Source organism: Alosa pseudoharengus, unplaced genomic scaffold (genome assembly GCF_046254945.1).
Source record: "Alosa pseudoharengus isolate Yale_2024_CS ecotype anadromous, Long Island Sound unplaced genomic scaffold, YU_APseudo_1.1 YU_APseudo_1.1_scf_1, whole genome shotgun sequence".
NCBI lineage: Eukaryota > Metazoa > Chordata > Actinopteri > Clupeiformes > Clupeidae > Alosa > Alosa pseudoharengus.
Window position 1 is genome coordinate 8029490 of NW_027468564.1, and position 6000 is coordinate 8035489.

The window sequence follows — 6000 nt, forward strand, 5'->3', positions numbered from 1 at the left end:
GGTAACCTTTCCGAACGTCTTAACCTACTGTATCTATACTTGAGGAAAAGGGCATGACAAGGGAGAGACTTAAAGCTTTATTTATTTATCTTAATAATACTGGTATAATGAGAAGAGTATAATTATTCTCAATTTTTTTTTTTTTAATTAACATAAGTCTAGACTCCATAGACCTCTCCAGAATATATCCCGCCTCCTAGCTTCCGTATCCATCCAACTTCCGGGCGTGGATTGTCTATGGGAAATAACATGGCGTTTTGAAAGATCGTACCTGTCAAACTCTGTAGGTGACAAAGTAGAAAAAGCTGCTGGGCAGATTGGCCTAGACACTTCTGCCATCTAGTTTCCACTGGATTTTTTGATTTTCGGTGCCGTTTAAGTAGTATAGTCTATAGTATACTACTTAAACGGCACCGACAATCAAAAAATCCAGTGGAAACTATATGGCAGAAGTGTGTAGGCCAATCTGCCCACCAGCTTTTTCAACTTCGCTACCTACAGATGTTTTACCGGTATGATATTTCGAAACGCCATGTTATTTCTCATAGACAATCCACGCCCGGAAGTTGGATGGATACGGAAGTTACGGAGGCGGGACTTATTCTGGAGAGGTCAATGACGTTCATGGTATTACACACTCCTGTACAGTTGGTGGCGGTATACTTCAAAAAAGTCATCTTCCAAGAAACAGAAGAAGAAGTTTCACGCTTCAACTCAGAACGGGACAATTCTACATAATCACCAGGTCTTGGCATTACTTCAGTTTCTTGATTGTGTAAGTAATGCAACGATACCTTGGATTTAAGTGGCCGGATTATCTAATGCTAAAGTTATCTTTGTTACGTGCTCGTTAAAGCAAACGTGTAGCCTACAATGCAGGGATTTAAGTTCTCGCTATGACTAGTTGCACGAAAGGCTCTCGTGGTGACCTTGTTTGTGTTGACCGGTGTGTTTGAACCTGCCGCCCTTCTGAATGTAGCTTAATTAGTGTCTATCTTAACGTGCTGATTCACTATGTACAACACCTAAGCTTAACCGTGTCCGTGTCATAGACAGTAAAAAAAATGGACGAACACTCCGTCGTTTTCAATGGGAGGGCACTGAAGTTTATTTTAGTTGGCTTGACATCGGAGAAGCCCCTGGGCTGGGCTCAATGTGGGGCGGAGCGCAACGTTGAGCTCAGCCCACCTTCAGCACGTCTTCTCACGCTGACAATGTCCGTAGGGCTTACCTTGTTTCCTACTGTCCAAGTTATATTTCTCAACATAATCTAGGAATAATGCTTAAATCTATAAAAAGCATTTCATCGTCTTCAAGAGAAAAAAAACACGGAGGTTAGACTCTCGCTGTTAGGCAGGCTAACAGTACCCTATAATGCGTAGAGGAGAACTGTTAGGCCTACAATTGTAACAGCGGTACAAATGTAAGTGTTTTATTCTCAAGATATGGTGTAGCTACGGAAACGTAAACACATACAGGGTTCTCAATTTTTGAGCTCAGCTTGGAGTGAGATTTGGGGGGGGGGGGGGTGCACTCACTAATTAAAAAAAAAATTGGAAAGAAGCATTAACCCTTTGAGACCATGAATTTGTCATTGTAATCTATATATCCTATATCTTGTTTTTGTTTATTTTTCAGGACAGTCAGGGATTTGTACCCATTTGGGAAAGTATAATGTATAGCCTATGTCTCTTATGTCAGCCTTATCAAGGGAAACCATTTGTGTTTTTATGTCACCAGGAAGCATGTCAGTAGAAATAACTTTTCATATTTAGGTGGGATAGATTGGAATCTTGAAATATAATAATCGTGACGCTGGGATATTTTATGGCTCACCAATTTACGAGATGTAGGCCTATATGTACTGAGTGAGACAAATATTTTATTTATTAGGCTAATTGCTTTATTCACTTGAGTAGCCTATATTGTCACTGAATCATTAGCCTGTGCATGCCGAGACCTTTTTTAATTTTTTTTTTATAAGGACAGCAAGTTTTGTCTGCAGCAGTCCTGTATCTTAAGAAAAAAATTTATGTGTAGCATACTCGCTCAAATTGATAACACTCGTTAATAATAAGCTAATTTTCATTCATTGTTGACATGGTCCATGGAGGCTCAGATGGGTGTCCCGGGACCTGATGAACACGGCGCTAAAAAGCACAAACGAGTGCGAAAGTTGCAGCCGTGACGACAGGGAAAGTGCAGGCAGCCACGAGAGTGATTGGTCATGTAAAATGAACGTTGCTGATGTCTGGGTTACACAAAGCTATAACGACACAATCATTAGGTTTTCTTAATGACCGACAGTTTAGTTTAGTTTATAGATAAGAAATACTTTTGCCATAAAGTAGGCTAGGCCAAATGTTCGTGAAAAGGCTTGATTTACACATCCTGTAAAGTGCCATAAGTAGGCTGGTTAACCAAATGACAGACAGTTGAATTTCTGAATAAAAAATTTGTGTAACCCCACACAATAACGTGGTTGTAGGGAGGGGATGTGCTATTTTGGAATTTTACCCGGATACAACGAATAGCATACTATTTTTTGATTGGATGTCGGTGGCTATTTATTTTTTTGATTTGGCTGGTGAGTGGTGCGCTAGTTCTGAACCCTGTGAGAAATCCTCTCGTATCCCTGCGCCTCCTCTAATAATTATGCAGATACCTTGACATCCCTAGTAATATTTCTGCGTGAGAAATGCAAGGTGTGGCGTGTGAGCGTGTGAACTTGTTGAATTGCGTGTGTCTCACGCCCATTGCGTGAGACTTGAGAACCCTGCACACCTGTAATGTCATGTAATTATGTGGAATCTTACAGCCATCCAAATATGAATGGTGTAGGCTACTTAAATACGACCAGAGATATTAAGAAAAAGGTGCAAAATTCAAGCATAGCGATTTTTTTATTTATTTTTTAAACTGCAACTGTTTGTTTAACTTTGCTTCGTGAAATTTGAGCGTGTAGACTTCAATCACATGTCATTCATATCTTCAGCCCCCCTGTTTCAAGTTAACATGAGGGCCATTTATATAGTCATAGCAAATGCAAAAAATGAAAATAACAGTTGTAACACCCGTCTCTATGGCAAAATGAACTGATTTTATTGCGCGAACACTTGCTTTGCGAGTTATATGATTTTTGATCTCCTAGCGTTCTAGAATCTAGCGTTCTAGAATCTGTGGCCGATCGTCACCGATGCCACAGATTCTAGAACGCTAGGAGGGAAGGGACATGATTAACGTGGGCAGTAGTTCAAGGAGGATACGCTTTTATAGAGTTAAGCGTTCTTCCTTGAGAAAAATTGAACTCCGAGTCCGGGTTAATAGACGGACACAGAGAGGTCAACGGGTAATGACGAGCTGGTTTTGGGCTGAGCTCAACGTTGCGCTCCGCCCCACATTGATCCAGCCCCGTTCTGCAAGCTGCAGCCAGGGGTACTTGTGCCATTGCACAGTGCGCAGACTCGCACTTAACTTTGTCATGTTAGCCATCGAACTGAATCTTGTAACTCCTATGATAGATGGTTCACATAGAAATTCTTCTCACACTTCCTTCACCTTCAAAGTCATCAAAGTTAAACATTTATTTATGTATTATTATTATCATCCTGACAAGTGATATCAAGTCGTGTTAATGTTGAAACTACCAGACGTGATCATCTTCAAACTAGGGCTGTCAATCGATTAAAAAAAATAATCTAATTAATTACATACTCTGTGATTAATTAATCTAAATTAATCGCATATATAATTTTTGCTGTGAAAGTATTTTAAATATTTAAATTCAAATTAATTTATCATTAAATAATCAGCATTAGTGACATTAAAGTTCAAAAATACTTTTATTATTACTTTCACTGTTCAAATAATGGCCATAATAATCTATGATATGACCTAATATGCTGAGGAAATAAATTCAAAAGTGCTTCGGGAAGAAGTTTTTTTTAACATACAAGGCATTTCAGGCCACATATATAACCTAGGGGACACAATGAAAATAAATTAACACTCCCCTCAATGTCAACACTATTTCTTTGCATTGATGTGCAACTTTCGAGTAGACGAACTCCGGTGATATGCAAATTCCTTGCTGCAGACATTGTAGAGGACTTTATTTTAATCAACACTTTATTTTTATCAACACCATCAGGCCGTTTTTAAAAGTAAATGTTCCAATCAATGATCTAGGCAGCACATTTTCTTCTCTCGCCTTCATTTTACAGTGTAATGGTTACTGACTAGAACGGCTCGGGGTCAAAGGTCATACGGAATCGATTAAACTGCGCTATTTTTTTTAAATCACTTATTTTTCCTCAAATTAATTAATCAAAATTAATCAGTTATTTTGACAGCCCTACTTCAAACACAATCATGGTAAAACAAAACAAAAAAGTTATAGCCTTCGTCTTTCCACTTTAACCGACCATCCATCGAAAACCTCTGAAATGATTAAGGTTAGTGCCGGTTTTTATTAGGTTTACTTGCCTCTATGTAATGCTTTACCTTAACATACAATGATATTGTAGGCTACATAGCTTTGTTCATGAGTTTCCATGATGGCAGGACTTAGCTTCTTATCCAAACAATACGGTTATCTCCCTACTGTGCAACAGGCATCATCAGACAGCGTCATATTACGTCAAACGTTAGCTTCCCTACAACCGGACCCGCTAACTATACTTCTTACGGGAACCTCAACGTTACATACAAGGTAGTTGAGCCTGTTTTGCCTTCTATTGTTTATGTAGATAATACAGAAGCTACAATGTCGGCACAGGATATATGTTATATGAAGTTATAGTTCAAAAAATCCTAAATGAATGGGCATTCTATGGGGTTAGCAGAGAGATGATAACCACTGCTCCATGGATGCTTCTACTTCTGGGAATTCGCCTGGCCCCTTGGTCCGTGTAGACACAATTACATTAGCGGCAGGTTCAAACCATACCTGTCAACATTTAGCTCTCCAAAAACGGGGGTAGGCCTATCAGTGTTTGTTTGCATATTTAACATGTTTCATACACGTGTTTCAACCATAGACGGTAAAAGAAATGGACGAACAGACTCCGTCGTTTTCAATGGGAAGGCGACACAAATTGAACGTTTTTTCAGTTGGTCCCCCATCACTGCACAGACTCACACTTAACTTTGTGACGTTAGCCATCGAACTGAATCTTGTAACTCATATGATAGATGTTGTCAACTTTGTCTGGAATAGGCTTTCCAAAATTCCACGCTATTCATTCATATTTCAGACACATGGTTATTTTCAGTATGGTCTCAGAAATGACCAATGGCCGCTTAAAACAGTGTGAATTGAGATGTCATATGACCTGTGTGAAGGGAGAGGGTAATCAGGACACATACCTCGTTAACAAATGCACGGCCCCTGTTCGTGATGATTTTTCGAACCATGGCAAACTCGTACAGCTTTGGCACAAGTGCCTCTGCCACCTCAGCACTGGAGCCAAACTGCAAAGGCTCAGCGATGACCCACTTGGTGAACAGGTCTGTCACCGTGAGGACGTACTGGTGGCCTTTTGAAGTTTTTTTCAGTGGACCAATGAGGTCCATTCCGACCACCTCCCACGGCTCTTTCACCTGTGGAGATATGTAATATTACCATATTACCGTATATTTGTTTTTGCTTAAAATGGTACACTAAGGTAAGCCCTACCTTAACTCATTGAGTGCCAAAATGCGTTGAGTGCCAAAAACGTAATATTACGTTTTTAGCTTTTTTTTAAATTACGAAACTAGACACTCTAACACACCTTATATGTGATTTTGGGAACTCTGTGATTAATGGAAATGAAATATATGACGATCGAAAACTTATGAAAACGCACAATCTGGACATTTTATCATATCTCGGTTGCCGCTTTGGGTCGAATCAGTGACGCATGCACGTCAGGTCAAAACCAGGCCATTTTCGTAGGTCTATCACTAGGTGGAAGTCTCGCCAGGTCTCGCTGATCACTTCCCGGAAAGTTTACACAA